The sequence below is a fragment of the Rhineura floridana genome, chromosome 7 (assembly GCF_030035675.1).
Source record: "Rhineura floridana isolate rRhiFlo1 chromosome 7, rRhiFlo1.hap2, whole genome shotgun sequence".
In the NCBI taxonomy this organism is placed as follows: Eukaryota; Metazoa; Chordata; class Lepidosauria; order Squamata; family Rhineuridae; genus Rhineura; species Rhineura floridana.
In genome coordinates, this window is record NC_084486.1 from 153726823 (window position 1) to 153749466 (window position 22644).

Sequence of the window (22644 nt, forward strand, 5' to 3'; positions counted from 1 at the left end):
ATCTGCAGAGTACAACACTGTTGTACCTTGATTACTAGAATCCTACTTACCTCCTTCTGTCTAGAAGACAAAGAAGGAAAGCCACATCAGTCGACTACAAAGTTCTCTTGGAGGGCATTCTCTGCTTAGCGGACGGGAACAGTTTGTTTATTTATCTACCAGGTTTAAATTCCGCATTTTTAATTTGCATGAATCAGCCTACTCTCTGAGTAACTTCCAGCCTGCAAAGTGGAGGCAGCAGAATCACTGCTCAGTTTAACTATATTGCAGAGCTGGAAGGAGCAATCTCGGTCCTCTTCTGTCGGCCCACCCCAAAACAGGCCACTGAATCTCCAGCCCCTCACGAAGTTCAGGTTTTAATTGGAAGAGAGGATACCTAAACTCTGTTTCAGAAGCTGCTGCTGAGCCCTGGAACACAAAGCGATGTGTCAGCTGGAACTGGTGTTTTCTCTGCACCTGTTGCCAGCAGTAAAGGTAGTCAGTCTGTCATCCCTTTTTCAAAAACACAGCTCTCTCTGGGTAGAGACACACTCCCTGTTTTGCCGGTTCCAGTGCATCTCCACCTCTCTCTTCTGAAAAGGGGAGCACACAACAGCACTAGTCAAACCCCACCCCTTTTTACTGTAAAACCTGGTGGGAGGAGCTCAAGTGCATTTTTTTAAAAAAAAAATCAGCTTCAAACAGATTTCGCATCTGATTGGTAGATCCACCCGTTCCCCCTCCAGGTGCGGCCAATGGAAACACTTTGCTGTAGGCGAGTGACTAGTGTGGTCACAGCGTCTCTCTCTGTGCACACTACAGAATCACAATACACTGCGATACAGAATGTCAATCTGAATTCTACTCATCAGTAGGTAAAGATTTATTGATTAATTACCAAATGCAAACTAACTAGTCCAAAAAAAAAAATCTTACAGAGTCCACCCACCCCACCCCCAATCCTGCTTTTACCTTAAGAATGGTAGCTTATAACCAAATGGAGGGTTTATTCTGGTAATGAAAAAGACACAGGAGAAGCCTCAGCAATTATTAAGAGCCATGCAGAACATGTTCACTGTCCTGTGTAAATGACAGGACAACATCCTCTTGATGAGACTATTGTTGGCTCTTTTGGGAGGAAGGGAAGGATAGAAATGAAATCAGTAAATAAATATTGTATCAGACTTAATCTGTAACATCTCTCTCTGTGTCTCTCTCAATCACTAAATAGGAAAAGACTACCTCTGGGACATGCCATAGAGGAATTAACCTGAAAATAGATTCAGAAGGGCATTAGTTGCTGGAAACCACAGGAGGGGAGCGTGCACTTGCACTCAGGTCCTGCTCACATGCTTCCCATTGGGCCACCTGGTTGGCCACCTTGAGAACAGCATGCTGGACTAGATAATAGAATCATAGAATAGTAGAGTTGGAAGGGGCCTACGAGGCCATCCAGTCCAACCCCCTGCTCAATGCACGAATCCAAATCAAAGCATTCCCGACAGATGGCTGTCCAGCTGCCTCTTGAATGCCTCCAGTGTCAGAAAGCCCACTGCCTCTCTAGGTCGTTGGCTCCATTGTCATGTGGCTCTAACAGTCAGGAAGGTTTTCCTGATGGGCCCCCTTTAACCTGATCCAGCTGCTTCAGGGCTCTTCTTATGTTTTTATTGATGCACTCCCCTCCCACATTCAACCAGAATGGGGAAATCACAGATCAGTGTGCCTTTGAACATCCCACTCAGAGTTCCGATGAGCCATCAGGAAACAGGAATCCAATTTTTGTTTTAATTATTAAACTCAAACCTTGACATGCAAGGCAAGTTGCTCCAGATCTCTAGGAATCTTTCTTCCAAAGAACACTCTTATCTTGACACAAGAAGTCTTGCATTGCATTACACGCACACGCACACACACACACACACTCCATTGCTAAAGAGGGATCCATTGCCCTTCCCACCCCCACATCATCACCAGCCAGCATTTCAGACTTAAGTCAGGTACCAATGGACTCCTGCTGGGAGGAAGGGTGGGATATAAATCAAATAATAAATAAATAAATAAAATCCTATTAGTTCCTATTTGTTCTGACACCCAATTATTTGTCTTTTTCGCAGTCCATGGTATGCGCAAAGCTCTCCTCCAGCACCACATTTCAAATGAGTTGATTTTTCTCTTATCCGCCTTTTTCACTCTCCAACTTTCACATCCATACATAGAGATCAAGAATACCATGGTCTGAATGATCCTGACTTTAGTGTTCAGTTATACATTTAATGTTAACCCAAGATAATAAATCATAGTAAAAATGGAGGCTTTTAGTAGACAATCATTTAAAACGGTTTATTATTATGTCACAGAACAATTAAAAGTACTAACAAGAGTAGCTGAGCTTTGAGAGCAATTTGAATTTTTTTGCCACACTTCACTCGTGGCTCTGTGGCTTTGGGGCACGGCCCCTTAACCATAGTTAAGAGGTGGTCTGGGTTTGCGGATAACACTAAGCTATGGTTAATATTAGCTAGGGTTTATAAACCAACTACAAACCTTGGTTAATGTGCGATCTTTAACCATGTTTAATAAACCATAGTTCAGCTGTTGGGCTGGGTTCACACTTAAAGGAAGACATCGTTTAAATAAACCATAGTTTAATAAACCATGGTTTAGTGTTTTGTGAAAACCAGGCCATTGTGCGTGAAGGACCCAATGTGACCACACACAGATACCTTAAGCAGTCCCTATTCCCAACTCAAAGACTGTTAGATCTGCATTTGGTCATATTCTTTCTTTTTTTTAACCCATTTTTCTCAGAGTCCTCCTGCTCCCCCCCCTCTCTCGTGTTTGTTTGCCTGCCCTTCCTCTGTCAGGAATTAAAGGATGCAGAGTTTCCAGGCACAGCTGGAGCTCCAGCGGCACCAAGAAATGAGTGCCTGATGTCAGCCAGTCATTCACTTCAGGCCATCAATTCAGCCTTGAGTCCACCTCATGCCAGAAGGAATAAGGGCCTGCCCAGAAACACTCTCTGCTGCCTTCCATCTGTATTGTCTTGGAAAAGCCCCAGGAGCACAACTGCCACTTGCTGCTGGATGGATTTGTTATTTATGCCGCTCATTGCTGCTGAGTTCAAAAGGAAGCCTCCCCTGCCGGCTGCTACGGTTCTCCTCAGTCTGGCTGGAACCCAGGAGTGGCTTTCTTTTCTTTCGTGGGTAAGAGAGGAGAGAAGCAGAGATGCACATCGGTCGCAGGATCTCAGCCTTTGGAAATGCAACAGCCGAAATGATTTAGGATGGTACAAATAAAAGGCGACTGCAGAACAGCTCGGAGAGGATTTCTGCAAGCTTCACGAGTGGCAAATGTGGTTCATGTAAGAAAGTATAAAGTGATGTGTTTGGGTCACATCGCTTGACCACATGCTGATGGGGTCTGAGCTGGTAGTATCTGACGAAGAAAGGGATCTGGGGTTGTGGGGGACATTAGCGCAATGCAAATCAAAGCTGTGTTGGTCTGTTAGGAAAACACACACACACACATCTAAAACCCACAGTTGGGTGATTCCATTATTGGGATTTGGGGTGTGTATACATTACTGGCTTAATGTGTTGCTGCGTATCAATTCGCATTTGCACACCTCTTGATATATATTTTTTTAAAAACTGCTCTGTGTATACAGCAGTGGGGGGGATGGGGCAGGGATGTCTTAGCCCAACGTGCATTATCTGGCTTAGTTCCGCACTTCATCCCCTGTGAGGAAAGGCTGCAGCATTTGGGGTGGAGAGAGAGAGAGAGAGAGATGTTTTTCTCTCTCTCTCATCATGCTAGAGCCATATGGGGTCATCCAATGAAGCCAAATGGTGGGAGATTCAGGACAGACAAGAGAAAATACTTTTTCACGTGGCGGATAGCTAAACTAGTTGTTCCCCAAGAGGTATGAAATGAATCTTTATTGCTCAAAGCCATAGGCTACCACAATTCATCACATGTAAAAGGAAAATTTAAAAATACATATTAAAATACAAGTCATATTTCAACAAACACAGTTCAACAGCATACAGTAAAGGAACAACAGGGCTAAATTTCAAATAAATTTTCCTCTCCCGAGTGAAAGATACACTGACCTACCCCATGACTTAGTGAATAAGTATTACAGTGGTAATGGTGCTGGGGCACAACCCACTCACCCCACAAGTTTTTTTTGGTATCTAGCTCTTAGTTTCCCCACAGCTAGAGCAAATTTTGCCACCTGTGTAGTTATAAATGTATTGTTCCCTGCTAGCAGAATACATATCTGTTCCAAGAAAGATTTATTTGACAAGGAGTGAAGGATGTAGGAAAGAAATTTAAGCCTTGGGGACTTGTATAGGGAGCAGCTTAGTAAATAATGTACAACATCCTCAACTTTGCCAGATTCACAGATACAAACTCTTTGAAGAGTTGGAACGTTAGAAAATCTCCCATCCAAAAAGGCAGAGGACATGGTCTGAAGTCGTAAAGCTGTGAAAGATTTTCTGAAAGGTGCCACTGTCAGAAATCTGAAGTATTGCTCCATGGCAAACGTTGTTTTATATAGTGGGTACCAAATAGAAAATGACATTTGGGTAACTGAGTAGAGATCCCACTGTTCAGAATAAAGATGGATTATTTTTTTGAACAGCTGTTTAACAGGAGAGAAGGAAGGTAAAACGTCCATGTTAATCCCATGAGTGGACAGAGTAGATTAAACAGAATTTACTCAACAGCTTTGGGTTGGAGTTTGCAGTTGTTCTACAAAGTATTTCTTTGTCAAATGCAAATCATTCATACAAGCCAACTTCAGCCAATACAAGGCAAGTGCAGCATGAACACAGGATTGTATAGAATAGAGCCCTATCCAGAGCTTGGAAAAGTTACTTTTTTGAACTACAACTCCCATCAGCCCCAGCCAACATGGCCACTGGACTGGGCTGATGGGAGTTGTAGTTCAAAAAAGTAACTTTTCCAAGCTCTGCCTATTTCTGCCCTTAATAGAGATGCAGGTGTGCTTTGAGTGGCAGCTAACAGGGATCTCATGAAGGAATTCTGCACTACCTCGAGAAAAGAGGCATTTGTATACCCCCAGAGCTCTGGTCGTACAGCAGTTGTGGGACTATCTTCTTCCGAAACACCTCAACTGCAAGTGCAACCAAGCTCCTCCCTTGGAACTTAGAAAAATGCACCAATGATTGTATGGAATGGGAGGATTTCAACTTGACTGAATCCCCAAGAGGTAGTGATGGACGCCATCAGACAAATGCATGGAGAACAAGGCCACCAGTGGTGCTAAGCGTGCCGGCTGTGTCCTGCTTCCAGGGTCAGAAGTCCCTCTGGATACCAATTGCTGGGGGACATGAGTGGGAGAGTGCTGTGGTCCTCACGTCCTCCTGCTTCCGGACTTCCCAGTGGGGCACCTGGTTGGGAGAGAGGATGTTGGATTAGATATGCATAGGTCTCATCCAGCAGCGTGCTTCTGTCATGACTCGTGAATCTAGCAGTGATCTGGATACAGAGTTGGGGGCTGCAGGAGCACCAGAAGCAATGCTGGGTCAGGTTCAGGGCTTTGCACATTAATACTATTGACACATGCATTTGGAAAGGACACCAAGTGACTCTAATGCCTCTCCGTCCCCAGGAAAGATCCCCTACACAACAGCCTCATACAGGTAATACTACACATTTCATAATGCCGCACACAGCTAGCAGACAGCAAGAGCAAACCAGGTTATCTGCAGAACAGAAAGTTCTAGAAGATTCAGGCAAGTGAACCAAACAGCAGGATGCAAGTGGGAAGTCCAGTGAGGACCTCACCATACCCACTCTTGACCAGGTATGGTGGGGTTTTGGGGGGACTCAGGGTAGGCCTGGAGATTCACGTACTGCCCCTGCTATTGCTTGACAGGACTTACAACAATGACCTCAAAGTTTGTGTCCAGGACTCAACACTAGTGGGGGGGTTTCAACTTCTAACCACCATCCTGCCAGGCATAGCTTCAGAACAACCATGAGGTTGTCCTAATATATTACCTGTGTCCTCACTGTGGGAGGCTGTGTGGATCCAGAACTGGCCTCCACAGTCACTTACGGACCCACCGTTAAAGACCTTACCTTGGAAGACAATCTTACTCGGCCACGAGTGATCGCCAATGATGATGATAATGATGATGTCCAATGTATAAAGCTGGACACATTTATTTATTTATTTATTTATTTATTTATTACATTTTTAAACCGCCCTATAGCAACAAGCTCTCAGGGCGGTGTATAAAAAGGTAAAAACAGGTTAAAATCCAATAGACATGGTAACAATACACTATAAAATATACAAACAAAATTAAGCATTGACATGTGCCTGGGATTCAGGTGGTCTAGATCGCATCATTGTATTGCCTTTCCTGTGGATAGTGATTATTTTGTCATAGTCTGCAGCGATACTAATGGAATACATTTGAACTCGGGGACATTCAATGAAGCTGAATGTTGGAAGACTGAGGACAGACAAAAGAAAGTGCTTCCTCACACAGTGCATAGTTAAGCTATGGAACTAGATGCCACAGGGGGCAGTGATGGCCACCAACTTGGAAGGCTTTAAGAGAATTTGACAAATTCATGGAGGAAAAGGCATCAAAGGAAAAGGGCACCAAAGGCTACTAGCCACAATGGCTATGCTCTACCTCCATAGTCAGAAGTGGTATGGTTCTGAATACCAGTTGCTGGAAACCGCAGTAGGGGAGAGTTGCTCTTCCACTCTGGTCCTACTTGCGGGCTTCCCATTGGGGCATCTGGTTGGGAACTATGAGAACAGGATGCTGGACTAGATGGGCCACTGGCCTGATCCAGCAGCTGTTCTTAGGTTCTTGTGTTCTTATTGTTTTCTAGAACTGTTTAGGATAATTAATTGGTGAAGTGAATCTTCACTGAATTTAATATACTCATTGGTATCTCTTCCACCATTCTAGGAAGTCCTGCAGAAAAATTAAGGTGGAAAATGTGTGAGCAATGTTCCTGACTGGCCAAAAAGATCTAGTCACTAGGATCTACTGGTTTCCTGGACATTATGGGTAATAAGCCGTCTCCCAACCCCAAATGGCTCCAGTCAAATTCCATTTGCCTTCTAAACTTTCCCAAACAGGAGACATAAGCTATCTTGAAATGATTTTTTAAAAAGGATTCTTTGGTAATTACACTAAATCCCCTCTTCTCTCTATAGTTGCTTCTGAATACTAGTTGCTGTGAATCACAACTGGAGAGAGTTGCTGTTGCATTCAGGTCCTGCTTTCAGTCTTTCCATTGGAACATCTGGTTGGTCACTGTGAGAAGAACCAGATGCTGGCCTGATCCAGCAGGCTCTTCTTATGCCCTTATGTTCATTATCTCCTATTATTCTTGTTTTGTGGGCATGCACATTGCACGAATGCACGCACGCACACACACACAAGTTTGGGATCAAGCTGTTATTGGAACCAAAGTACAAAACAATGCACAGCATATCAATACAAACTAATAGTTTGGATTCACATGCAAAATAACAGTCACCTATACTTACCATTTGAGGGAGGGGAGAGAATATCCTTTATTTATTTATTTATTTATTAAATTTCTACACCTCCCCATAGCCGAAGCTCTCTGGGCGGTTTACAACATAAAAAAATCAATATACAATATATAATATACAATTCATATTTGGTACAATTAAAAGGAAAAAATACATCACATTTTAAATATACATAAGTAAACATAAAACTCAACAATGTACATAACATAATAACAGAATGAATAAAACAAACTGAACATAACAATTATAAAAATATCTAAAACATATTCTCCAATGTCCCGCTGTGCTTCTCCCCACCTAACCCCATAGCACATTTCTTCCATTGTCCTCTTTCTCGAAGACAACCCCAAGTGCGACGCCAAGGTGCTGCCTCAGGCAGCTCTTCCCCTTCATATACCTGGAGCAGAAGACAAAAAAAGAAGGCAGGGTAGATAAATGGCAACAGCCGCAGCAGCACACCGAGGACCATTAACAATTTCCAATTCTACTCTTTGTATACTAGGCCTACCTCTTCCCTTAAGTGATCCAGGTATACCAGAGGTAGGGGATCTCTGGCCTAGGGGCCAGATGCCACCTTCCAGACCCGGAGAAGACCCCAAACATCCGACATGCCCGGGTGAAAGCTGGAGATCTGGCAATCCTAGATAATAATAATGCCTGTTGTTTGCTGGATGGAGGCTGGACTGAGATGTGTGTGGACATGGGGTGAGTGCATATGTAAAAACCTTGGGCTGAAAATTTCCCCAGCTCTAATAGATAACTGTTCCTCAGCTGGCATGCAAGTGTAGAGAGATTTGCTATAAGAAAAAATAGCAGATTTAAAGGGAAATATCTACAATCTGCATCTAATCATTTTGTTGTTATGTGCCTGCAAGTCGATCATAACTTATGGCGACCCTATGAATCAGCGACCTCCAATAGTATCGGTCATGAGCCAGCCTGTTCAGATCTTGTAAGTTCAGAACTCTGGCTTACTTTATGGAATCAATCCATCTCTTGTTTGGTCTACCTCTTTTTCTGCTGTTTTTCCCAGCATTATTGTCTTTTCCAGTGAATTGTGTCTTCTCATGATGTGTCCATAATATGATAACCTCAGTTTTATCATTTTAGCTTCTAGTGTTAGTTCTGGTTTAATTTGTTCAAACACCCAATTATTTGTCTTTTTCACAGTCCATGGTATCTGCAAGGCTCTCCTCCAACACCACATTTCAAATGAGTTTATTTTTCTCTAATCCACTTTTTTCACTGTCCAACTTTCACATCCATACATAGAGTTCAGGAATACCATGGTCTGAATGATCCTGACTTTAGTGTTCAGTGATACATCTTTGCATTTGAGGACCTTTTCTAGTTCTCTCATAGCTGCCCTCCCCAGTCCTAGCCTTCTTCTGATCTCTTGACTATTGTCTCCATTTTGGGTAATGACTGTGCTTGGATTAATGATAATCCTTGACAAGTTCAATGTCCTCGTTGTCAACTTTAAAGTTACATAAATCTTCTGTTGTCATTACTTTAGTCATCTTTAATCATTTAATCATCTTTAATCATTTTTATCGTGCTGTAAAACAAACACTAAAAATCTCTGCTCTGTTTCAGTATATCAGAAGAACCATCTGATAAAAAATGAACCTTAGATTGATTTATCTGCTCTTCTGTTTTCTGCCAAAAGGTCCCTCGACAACATTTCAACCCATTATTATATAATTGAACCCAAGATGCCTTGTGGTTTCCAATCAGAAAGCCACCAATTTCTTCTTCATTATTTTCCATTTACCAAGTTGTTCCAGTGATCTTGTGACTCACTTTCATTGGGAAGTAGCTGAGGTTTTCCAATTTGCAAGTGGGTTTGGCTTCGCTACCCGTCGACAAGACTGGGCAAACTCCCATAACAGAGGGGCTAGCTTTCACCAAAGTGTCCCATTCCACCCTGACTTACCTATGTGATGTCTAGTGGTGTAAGGAGCCAAGGGGGGACCAGCTCTTAGGCTTGCCCAGTTTGTGAGTATTCTAGCTTAGGCTAGGTAAGCGTTGTCATTTTGTGTTTGTGTTGCACTTTCGCATTGTGTTTGTCTAGGTGTTGACTGAGCCTAGCTCTGTTTCAGAGTATGTTTCAGGCTTAAAGGAATTTGTATGCTGCTCTATTATATGCACTTTCATTATCTTTAATAAACTACCTCATATTACTTGGTGTGTGTTACTTGGGCCTATGGCTCTGAAACCAGTACCTTGGCCACAAAACAACTGACTACTGGATTGGGTTTGGCTGGAGGCTCCAGAGCAGGGAGTGTAAAGTTTGGTTGTTGCGCTTAGAAATCTCTGCCAGTCTAGCTGGGGCTCTGAGTTCCCCTTGACTCAGACTGGGAAACCAAGTTAAGGGGTGGTGGCAGTCTACCTACCTTACAGGGTTGGCATTGGGATTAACTCAGCCCTGGTAAGGAGAGGCACGAGGTGTGCCTGGTCTGGGACAATTGCCCTGGGGTTAAGGGGTTGGCCTGGGTGATTTTTTGACATTATCTGCAAAATCACAGGACACGAGGCACCCACCCACTGATGTAGCCACGCTGTTGTTCCTAAATGGAGAGTGGAAAGATAGGAGATGTTCTTCGCACACCAAAGGTTTATCATCAACTTCTGCAAATTGTGCAAACCTAGAAACTTACCCTGGCCTCATCGATGCAAGAGTGGTAGACACAGAAAGGTTTGGGGTACTGCATTTCTGGAAAAGTGGATTTGTCAGGTTCAGATGGGCAGAGGACAGCAAAAGAGTTTCTGTTTGCTGTTGAAAGAGATGTCATGTGGGAAGATGGTGGATTGAATCGCCTAACTTTAAAAAAAGCCGAACACCCTTAAAAGCAGCTACATGGTGAATGGAGATGACAGTCATCCAGCTCTGACTGCAGCAGCAGCACTGAGGATAAGGCACTTCAATTCTTTCTCTCTCACCTTTTTCCTAGTCAAAATTCTTCCGCCATTGAAACTCATATTAGCTCAGTGGTGGTGATGGAGGTGGGAGTCACCACAGAGCAGGGGTGTCTAACAGGTTTTTCATACTTGCCAAAATCGTGGCAAATGTAGTAACATTTTTGCCACATGACAGCTGTTTTAAAATTAAAAATAGTCAGACCCGCATCACTGAGCTGCCTCCTCTGGGTCATACGGAACATGTGAAATAAGAAAGCGGAGGGCTTTCATGTGTCCCGCAGATGAAAGGGAAGGGAGGGGGCACAACTGCACAACTTTCACACTTGGTACTTTTTGCAGAAGGTTGGGGATTCAGGAGGGGCTTGCTGAAAAAAACAAATAGGTTAACATTGCTAACAATTTCCAGAGGAAGGTGAGTGTTTTTCAAGGAACCCAAGCTGACAATAACAGATGGATTTGACGGTGATATGTCTTCTCAACAATTTCAACAAAAGAGAAACGTGGCTCTGTCTTTGGACCTCTGCTCCACGTCCACTGCGGAGAAAGTAGGGTGTCTGTCCAGCAGTCTTTGCCTCACTGTGCCTCCTATGCTGCACCCCACACCCCACTCTGCACGTTGCTCCTTTCTTCAGAGATCATTGTGGGTTTGGCATCTTGCCTGAGGTGTCATAAAGCCTCTTGCCCTTCTGGCCTACCTGAATCCTTTAGGGCAAAGCCTGTTCTTGCCAAGGCTTGTAGAGGCAAAGAGACTGATATGTGGAAGACCCAACTCAAGTGTGAAGTGTGGGTGCATGCGTGCGCATGACAGAATGTGAAGTGTGATTAGTTCCAGAACAGCAGCTGTGGTAGCCTGTTGCAGGAAAAACAGCAGCATTTTGTGGCATCCTAGATTTGCGGTGGCTGAAGGTTTCACTGGGCAGAACCTACTTCATTGAGGTACCTTGTGAATGTGGCATTCTGTCCCCTCTGTGCATTGGGTGAGCCTGTCTTGCACAGCCTCTGTGGCTTTTATTCGAATGACAAGCACAGCGAGTTCATGCAGCCCTGTGGAACTGTGGAGAAAAATACAGAGAAGTTGGGCCGCAGCTGGATAGTGAAGGATGGAGAGTGGAAGCAAGTGTTGCGGGAGGCAGCCCCTTTCCAAGGGGCTGCTGTTCTCTTGTGCTGTCTGCAGCTGCCTCCTCCACCTTCTGCTCTGCCCCTCTCACTCTTCTTGTCTCTCTCTGATGGATGCAGGCAGCCTTTTAAATTTGGTTAGGAAAGGCTCAGTGGTATTTATTTCACAGTTATACCCAAGTGTTCCAGCACAGTTCCCAGACAGGGCCAGCCCTTCCATTAGGTGAAGTAAGACATTTGTCTTGGGTGGGAGTTCAGGAGAAGCAGCGGAACAGCAGATCTTCCCAATCTGTTGGAGGACTATCCTCTGCCACCATTTTGCACAACCATGGCCTGTTTGCGCACTGGCCCTGCCTTGCCACATTCAGGCCATATCCACACAATATATTTAAAGCATGATTATCCCACTATGTTCCTGTATTCCACTTTGACAGCCATGGCTTCCACCTGCCCCCGCCCCCAAGAATTCTGGAAGCTGTAGATAATGCTGGGGAAAACAGAAGGGAGTAGAAAAAGAGGAAGGCCAAACAAGAGATGGATTGATTCCATAAAGAAAGCCGCAGACCTGAACTTACAAGATCTGAACAGGGTGGTTCATGACAGATGCTCTTGGAGGTCGCTGATTCATAGGGTCGCCATAAGTCAAAATCTACTTGAAGGCACATAACAACAATTCCCCTCACAGAGCTACAACTCTCAGAGCTCCCTAAGAAGAAGGCTTGATTGTTAGACCACTCTGGGGATTGGATAGCTGATATTTGGTTACTAGAAATCTGGAGAAAGCTCTAGAAATACACTGTACATGATTGGGTATTAGAAAGACACCACCTTGGTTAGAGTGTTGGACTGCGACCTGGGAGACCAGGGTTCGAATCTCCACACAGTCATGAAGCTCACTGGGTGACCTTGGGCCAGTCACTGCCTCTCAGCCTCAGAGGAAGAAAATGGGAAACCCCCTCTGAATACCGCTTACCATGAAAACCCTATTCGTAGGGTCACCATAAGTCAGGATCAACTTGAAGCCAGTCCATTTCCATTTCCATTTTGTATGTATCTCCAGACTTAACGTACATGCACAAATATTCTATGGATAAAATAGGTCAACTCATGCCATTTATACAGACTATACCTCTGGTGACAATTTATACATTTGTTGACTTCGGAGGAAGACCCCTTGTGGGTTGAGACGCGATTTGTTTCCAATATTATTGTTGGTCTCATGAGCTTGATGTTCAGACATCACTTTATATTGCTGTGCTCATAATGATTGCATTTTAGAAAGTTCATTTATACCTTTTGTGTATGCTGAAAATATTAAAGTTGAATTATATTTTTGGTACATATTTTAGCAGCATTTCACATATTTTTATTCATACCCAATTTTGTGCCTTAGACTATCCACTTTCTCCACACCATGCATAATCTTATACACCACTATCATGTTCCCCCTTAGGCCCTTACTCACTTTTCCCCTAAACTAAAAACCTCCAAATGCTGTAACTTTTCCTCTTAGGTGAGTTGATCATTTGGGTTGCCCTTTTCCGAAACTTTTCCAGCTCTACAATCTCCCTTTTGAGATGAGCAATCAGAACTCCACACAACATTCCAAGTGCGGTCAAACCATATTTATATAGCAGCATTAACACACTGACAGTTTTTTTTTTTTTTAATTGCAATGAATTGGTAAGTGGTGGGAGGTTCTACAGCTTCCTGGGCCTGAGAAACAAGCATCGCTGCCCTGCAGGTGGCAGCAGACAACTGATCCTTTGGACCTTTGCTTTCCGTCCCTAGTTGTTAGATGCTACGGTTGCCTGTCTCTCCGAAAAGGAGCTGGTCATTAAGAGGGTTTTCGGCAGCAGAGATTGCATACAAGGTCTAAGTGAGCCATGCAGTATGCCAGTCTTCTCCAACCTGGTGCCCTCCAGATATTGGTGCACTGCAACTCCAGCTAGCTGGGGTTGATGGGAATTGTAGTACAACATCTGGAGCACAGGTTGATGAAGGCTGCTGCATGCTGCAGTACACAAGGGAATGGGTATTGATGAGAGAGAGCCCCAGAGACCGAGGTTGATCAGTCTCTCTGTGCAAATGAGGCACAATTATGGAACAAAAAGCACCTGACTAGGAGGAAGTGGTGCTGGAATGGAGGTCACTGAGCAGAGAGTGCACTCGCCCCCCTCCTCCCAGCAGTGGGAGGTACAGGAGCTCACCTTTTACCAGTGTTGGTTCCCTTTGGAAGGTGGTCACTGAAGGCTTTTGGCATTTGCAATAACTGAGTTTATTAACTGAGCTGAGCACAGGCAAAGGCACAGAGTGTAAGAATTTCAGCAGGCAGCCAAATCCACTGCCCCACATCAGATCTCTAGAGAGTGGGGAGCCAGCGCCCCAAATGATGCTAGCTCTGCTCTTTCACTCTCTGTCCAACTCCAAAGCCACAGCCTGTTCTCCACTCACAAATAGCCTGCCATCTTCTCCTGGCTAGAGGAGGGTATTAAAATATAGTAATTTTCTTTGGTCCCTGTGAGGATCCCACCTCAGACCTCCACCTGTCAGGTCCCTCCAGTCAGGATCCCATGTTTTATTTGTTCTCTCACCGGCTCTAGCACAGATCTTGCAAGATCCCACTGCTAGGCAGCACTACCAGACACTCCCTGTAAAACAATATTGCCTTAGGACTTTGCCTTAGTCCCCTTCTGGCTTATTGCTACTTTGTGTCTGGGTGCACTTGCAGGCCACAACCCCCCTGTACCTTTGTGCCTATAAAGCATACAGCCCTGGGTTGCTCTGGATACCTGATGATGTTACACTATCTCTTCACTGCTGCCACCATCTGATACTGTTTCTACACCTTGGTAATTACCCTGCCCTCCCTTCTGGTCTGTGTAAACCTCAGCCAAGAATCAGGCTTTTGGTAAACCAATACAATATTTATTTATAAACACCAGGAAATAACAAGATTACTTATGGGATATTTAACAAGCGTATGGTTTCATATACTGTCACTCTTTATGTTTCCAGTCATATCTGCCTTAATACCAGCCAAATATAATCCAACCCACAACCAACTTGAACCCACAACAACCCACCAACCGACTCAACCAACAGAACTCTTTCTCAACTGTCATCCTCTCATTTATACCTTCAGCCACTCAAACGCTCAGCTAATCACAATACAGCATTCTCCAGCATTCTAGCCCATGTACTCCCCCCTCTCACTCACTCTACTTACCACATTTACCCTACAAAACCTGCACTTACCATATTTACAGTAATCAAAATATAGGGGCATCACAGTCCCCTCCTAGCCTTCTTGGGTCATTTATCTGTATCAAGGTAATAATCTAACAATTGGCTTCCATGGAGACACATGGCCTGTAGTTTCTTTAACAAAATATGTGCCTTTAAGGGGAGTCTCCAGCAGGACTCCTGACTCCAGCCTCTCATGTCCCAACTCGCAACATAACGCAAGGAAACGGAAAAGACGCACATAATTTTTGCCCAGCACAAAACAATAATAGAACAGACTCTTCAAAATCATCTCCATTTATCATTTACTCAGATTTCCAGCCTGCTCCATATCACAGTTGAATGTACCGTATATATTTATTTATTTCATGGCTTTATTTTATTTATTTATTTAATTTCATTTATAAACCGCCCATTGCCAATGGCTCCCTGGGCGGTGTACAACATACAATAATACAATAAATGAACAAAATCACAGATAAAAATACAAATTCATAATAACACTAAATGATATTAGCATAGCTAAAACATTAAAACAGTAAAATACATAGAAATATATTAACATGCCTGGGAGAATAGGAAGGTTTTAGCCTGGCGCCGAACGGATAGCAGCGTAGGCGCCAGGCATACCTCCTCGGGGAGACTGTTCCACAATTCGGGGGCCACCACCGAAAAGGCCCTAGATCTTGCCATTACCCTCCGAGCCTCTCAGTGAGATGAGGCAATTGACATTCGAACAACCAACAATAATAATAATAAAAATAAAATAAAATAAAATAAAATTTTATTTATGAGTCGCCTATCTGGCCGACTGAACGGCCACTCTAGGCGACGTACATTGCCACAATAAAATACAATATAAAACCCAAGATACAGTAATTAAAATTAAACAACATTAAACTAAACAACATTAAAAGCTGACCCACCCCCGGAGACCCCATAGGCCTGCCTGAATAGCCAGGTCTTCAAGGCCCGACGGAAGCCTGTCAGGGAGTGGGTATGGCGAAGGTCGAAAGGAAGGGAATTCCAGAGGGTGGGGGCCACAATCGAAAATGCCCTCTCTCTGGTCCACACCAGCCTAGCTGTTTTAGCTGATGGGACCAAGAGAAGGTCTTGTGTGGCTGATCTTGTCAGGCGGCATAATTGGTGATGCTGGAGGTGCTCCTTCAGATAAACTGGGCCGGAACTGTATAGGGCTTTAAAGGTCAACACCACCACCTTGAATTGGGCCCGGTAGACAACTGGTAACCAGTGTAGATCTACTAACACCGGGGTGATATGATCACGGCGATGGCTGTTCTTAATCAAGCCGCATTCTGTATCAGCTGTAATTTCCGGACCGTCTTCAAGGGTAACCCCATGTAGAGCGCATTACAGTAGTCTAAGCGAGAGGAGACCAGGGCATGTATCACCCGTGGGAGCAGATGAACAGGAAGGTAGGGTTGCAGCCTCCGTATCAGATGTAATTGATACCAAGCCGTCCAGCTCACTGCCGAGACCTGAGCCTCCATGGACAGCTGGGAGTCAAGAATGACCACAAGGCTGCGGACCTGGTCTTTCAGGGGTAATCTTACCCCATTAAACACCAGGTCTATATCTCCCAACCTTCTCTTGTCCCCCACGAGCAACACCTCGGTCTTGTCGGGGTTCAGTTTCAGCCTATTGCTTTCCATCCATTCACTTACGGAATCCAGGCACTTGGACATGGTATCCACAGCCAACTCTGGTGAGGACTTGAACAAGAGATAGAGCTGAGTGTCATCCGCATATTGGTGACACTGCAGCCCAAATCTCCTGATGATGGCTCCCAGCGGCTTTACATAGATGTTGAATAGCATGGGGGAGAGGATAGATCCCTGTGGCAATCCGTCGATGTCTGTCTGAGAGATAGGAATGGAGCCATCATAAAACGGTGCCCCCTATTCCTAATCCCCCCAGGCGATCTAAAAGGATACCGTAGTCAATGGTATCAAAAGCCGCTGAGAGATCCAGGAGGACGAGGAAGGTATATTCTCCTCTATCCAACGCCCTCCTCATATCATCCACCAGAGCGACCAAGGCTGTTTCAGTTCCATGTCCAGTCCTGAAGCTTTAGTTTTAACTAAATGAGAACTAAAGACACATTTACAAACAATACAGAATAAACACGTAAGACAGAGACCTTTCCCCCCCAGCTGGGTCAAAACCCAGTTTGTTAAAACAAAAATGTCTTCATTTGTTTCTGGAAAGTACAAATAGTGGCTGCCTGTCATGGCTCAGCAGGGAAGTTGTTCTGCAGAACAGGGGCAGTCACAGAGAAAGCTCTGCTCTGAGCTGCCATGGAGCAGGCTTCTGATATTTGAGGAATTTGAAGGAAAAGACTCTTCTGCAGAACTGCAGTGACCTGCTGCGCATGTAAGGAAGAAGGGGGCCTCTTTGCTTTTCAGCCACATAGGGCCACATGTGTTAGTATCATATATAAGATTGCCAAGTCAGAAGCATCCCACACCCTGAGATTTAAGGGGCGGCTCCTAGTTATATCACAGGGTGGGGCCGAGTGATGTCATTAAGCATGAATCATGATGCATTAAGCATCAACCACACTTGCTTGCAGCATGCCCCTCAAACAAACAAAAAATCTCTGATTGGAAATTAAGATAGAAATCTCAGCTAAATGAGGGTGTTTCCAGGTCCAGCTGAAGTGCCAGATCATTCCTTCTCAGCTGTTTAGGGAGCCTCGGTAGGGAACATTTAATCTAGCCTACTTGCTTCTGGCAAGAAAGGTTTAAGTGCCCTCAGACCAGGCCAGTCATCAGAAGGCCATTGTAGGAAGAAAGCTGCCTAGTGTTGTAGAGATGTTAGATGGGAGCACTCAGGAGTAAAGATGGATGCCCCTGAAAGCTGCGATTCTAAACACACTTACCAAGCCCCATAGAACTCAATAGGACTTACTTCTGAGTAGATATGGTGTGGATTGTGCTGTTGGTAACACTTGACTATGGATTCTCTGCAAAGACATCAGCATCCAAGCAGGGTTGGCAACCCCCTGCCTGGAATGCCCTGCCCCTACCTTTTAACATGGCTGCTCCAAACTTCTTTACAAATTTGACCCTTCACTTCAGAAAGAAGTTTGAGAAATGAGTAAGAGTAAGAAGATTTTCTACCCTTTTCTGTCTACCCTGTGGGCTGCTATAAACTCACTTTGACAGCCAACCCAATTCCAGTGAGTAATAATTGACAGAGAGAAAATGCACATTGTTTGATCTACCTTCACAGACAGCAGTTTGGTAACAATAGCAGTTGAAGCCACACTTCCCAGTATATGAATTCTCTTTTATCACTATTGGGCAAGAAACAAACTGTCACGCAACCAACAAGGTGCCTCATCAGTGGGTTAAAGGGGTTGAGCTAAGCTCACAGAACCACTGTTGTTGCTTCTATGGATGTAAGGGAGTGAGGTTAAAGGTAAATGAAATGCAAACAGAAAAAGAGAAACAAAAGACAGTGATGATTTCCTAAATGCAATACCATACCAACCACAACAAGATTCCTATGAGTAAGGCAGAAAACTCAGCAACCCACAACCAGTCAGGATTCCTAACCAAAAGCCAAAACTAAAAAATTCCTGGCAGCCAGTCAGCCAAGTTCACAGAAATCCTCATGCAGCACAACCTGACGCAGGGGCTGCAGTTAGTGCAGAATGCTGTAGCACGATTGCCGACAAGAGTGATACCCTATCAGCACATAATACCTCTGCATTGGTTTCCAATTTGCTACCAGGCCAAGTTCCAGGCAATAGTCTTTTCCAAAGACTGGATATTGGACCTTTGCATGCAAGAGCTACAGCCCTTCCCCTGTTTACGACGGTTCTTCTCAATTTACTAATGAATGCACAACACACCTAGGAGAGATCTACAGCATTAATTTAACACACATTTGAAGCACATGAATCCCACCACAGAATCATGGGACCTATAACTGTGAGGGGGAAACTACACTTCCCAGGATTCTTTGGGGGAAGCCATGCACTTTAAATGCAAGTTGGTTGTGCTTTAAATGTATTGTGTGGCTCTACCTCATAACCTTTGCCTACATGTAAATCGGTTTAATTAATTTTTTAAAATGGAAATCAGCTACAAAGTTTACTGGGTGACTATGGGCTATGCACCATCTCTCAGCCTAATCTGCCCCTTCGAGTGGAAACAACAGGGGTGGACCATGACCACCCCAAGGAAGAAGAGCACACTTAAAATGTACAGGAAATAATAATTTACAACCATAGTGTGAAATCAGATACTTTTTATGACATAGTATGAAGGAATATTTATATAAGCATGACTGTCAAAGGTGTTTATTATTTATACAACCTGTAAAGATATTTATAGTCCAATCCTATGTTTGTTTACTCAGAAGCAAGTCCCAATGTATTCAGTGGGGCTTACTCATACAGGGAAGTGTGCACAGAGCTGCAACTTCAAGTGCTAAGGAACTTCACTCACCCAACCCAAAATTCAGAATCATGCCCCTTTAAGTTGTTTTGCAACTGTTTATACTTGTTTTATGATTACTGGATTTTAAATGGATTTATTTCGTGTTGTGAGCTGCCTTGGTTTCCAACCCTACTTCACAGAGTTGTTGGAAATATTCCATATACACACACAGTGGAGATGTAAAAATACATACACACCATATAAGGGTTTATTGTCAAAACCAGTTAGTCATTGCAGAACATTTTTTTTAAATTAAGTCAGTATTAGATTCCTACCAAATAAAAGCAATGACACTTAAGTAAGCCCTGCCTAATTGTTTTTAAAAATAGGATTGGAGGGGTAGAGAAAGATTAACAACACAAACACAATCCTTTGCTATGTTCACTCAAAAGTCTCATTGATTTACAGCACAATCCTAACCATGTCTACTCAAAAGTAAACCCTATTTAATTCAATGGGATTTACTCCTGGTATGTGGGATTAGCATTGCAGCTTTACTCCCAGAAAAGTGAGTATAGGATTACAGCTTCATATGGGGAAGGTTTTCAAAACAGGCTATGAATTAGGGGGAAAAAACCTGCCCTCTTCAACAGGCCAGGAAAATCTAAACAAGTTGCATGTGGATTTCTTTTAAATTTCTGTTCAAAAATTATTTGAAAGATAAAATGTATACAGAGCTTGGAAGATTACTTTTAAAAAGTAATAAATTACAGTTACAATTACTTGGCCAAAAAAGTAGTAATTACAGTTGCAATTACAATTGCTCTGAAAGTAACTGATTACTTTACTTTTTCTCAAAAGTAATCACTACAATTACATTTAAGTTACTTTTTTAAAAAAAATGCCTACAAGGTGCTGGCCTTGGCTGCTTCACATTTAAGTAGCCTAAAACAATATTAAAACTAAACACACACACAGGGGGTAGTAGAAGCGTTCAAATCCCCACATAGCCATGAAGCTCACTGGGTGACCTTGGGCCAGTCACTGCCTCTCATGAAAACCCTATTCATAGGGTCACCATAAGTCGGAATCAACTCGAAGGCAGTACATTTATTTTTTATTTTGAAGATAATGATTATGATAATGCAGCATTTCAAATTAATTCTGTATGAGAAGCATTCCATGCCAAGCTTGGAAAACCAAGGAGGAGGTATAAAATGTAGACAAAAATACTTTTGACAAAATGCCGTTTATCCTTTATATCTATAACTATAATTAACAATACAGCTGAATGATGTATGTAAAGTATTTTTTCTCTTTCCCTTTTTTATTAGTATTTTAGTACTACTGCTAAAGTTCTGATGAAAGAATAAAGCATTCATTAGCCAAATTCAAATGATTAGAACACATCACATAAATTCCACTGAAGTTGGAGTTTTTGCCATAGAAAAGGCAAAAAAAACATACCCTATGATACCCCAATAGACAATCAGAACTAATATAAAACCCTATTCCTTCTCATTTGCAAATGTTGCAAGATCTAAGGTAACTCTAGATCATGTGAGTTCAGGTGATGCATGTTATGTAAATTTGTATAGATATTAGCAGAGATTGTCAACAGTCTGAGATGTGTGTGGGCAAATGTGTGCATTTACCTAAGTGGCAGGCTTTTACCCTGCACTGAGATCACTGAGACTTAAGACTTAGTAAAATAAGAAAAGCTATTTTATTTATAGAAATACATGGTAGATAAGAAAGGCATACCTAGTTCTAACTAACTTGGAGGCGCAACACTCAGGTTTGGGAGTTGCCCTCATGGCTCAGGAGGGAGAGAGCAGAGACAAAGGTGTCTCCTCTCTCTTGGATTACTTTATTGCTTAACTGCATTCTTTGTTTGCCTCTGTAATTCTCACTTTTTTTTACCCACTGTTTGAATGTATTTTGGGAATGCCTACTGATTATTTGTTATCATTTTGGGCTAATTACCTTCAGCTACTATCTCACCAAAGTTGCATACACATGACGGATTTAAAGCACATTTCCACCACCACCCCAAAAAAGAATCCTGGGAACTGTAGTTTGTTATGGATGCTGGGAATTGTAGCTCTGTGAGGAGTAAACTACAGTCCCCAAGATTCTTGGGGAAAAGCCATGTGCTTACATGTATGGTGTCTACTGGGAGACTCTTACGGATTGATTCTATACTCCCAGAAGTAAATCCTATTTACTGCTATGGGAATTACTTCCAAGTAAGTATGCTTGGAATTGCAGCTTTTAGGTCATGCTTAATAGCTACCTTGTATCAAATTGAACAGTTTCCAATCAGATTTAAACACTAACCACTTAAACTGGTCAGAGTGTCATTCCCTCTATTTCTGAAGCTCAGGCTGGAAGTGTTGTTGCTTATGTAGCCATGGTATCACCATCCATACCACACATAATAAGGAGTATTAGTGGGCAAGAGGGAACCCCAAGTGTTGCAGAATACAAAAAAGTGTGAGAGGAAACAGAAAGGGGATGACTCCCAAAACAGCCCAAATGAGTACTGAGCATGCTCTGTTATGGAATGCTCAGTGGCTGAGTGAGTGAGTGAGAGAGTGAGTGAGAGAGTGAGTGAGAGAGTGTGAGTGTGAGAGAGTGTGAGAGTGAGTGAGTGTGAGTGTGAGAGTGAGAGAGTGAGTGTGAGTGTGAGTGTGAGAGAGAGTGTGAGTGTGAGTGTGAGTGTGAGTGTGAGTGTGAGAGTGAGTGAGTGAGTGAGAGAGAGAGAGAGAGAGAGAGAGAGAGAGATGTCTCAGCTAACAGAAAATTATAGAACAGTAGAGTTGGAAGGAACCTTTAAGGTCATCAAGTCCACACCCCTGCTCAATGCAGGAATCCAAGTTAAAGCACACCTGACAGGTGGCTGTCCAGCTGCCTCTTGAATGCTTCCAATGTTGGAGAGCCCACCACTTCCCTAGGTAATTGGTTCCATTGTCATACTGCTGTAATGACTGACAGTCCTTTTTTGAGTGTTGAAAGGTGTTTCAAATAAAATTCTAACTTTTATAATAGTCCAGATTTTTTTAATGTCCATATGATTGATGGGCAGGCTGGAAAGAAAAATGACTCACTAAGGCTACATCCACACCAGACGTTTATTCCACTTTAAACAGTCATGATCTCAGAATCCTGGGAAGTGTAATTTGTGAAGGGTCCTGAGAGTTGTTAGGAGACCCCAATTCCCCCCACAGAACTCCAGTCACAGAATTGTCTGAGAAGAGGGGCTGACTGTTAAACCACTCTGGACATTGGAGCTCTGTCAGGAGAATAGGAGTCTCCTAATAACATTCAGCACCCGTCACAAACTACACTTGCCAGGATTCTTTGGGGGAAGTCATGACTGTTTAAAGTGGCATAAATGTCTGGCATGGG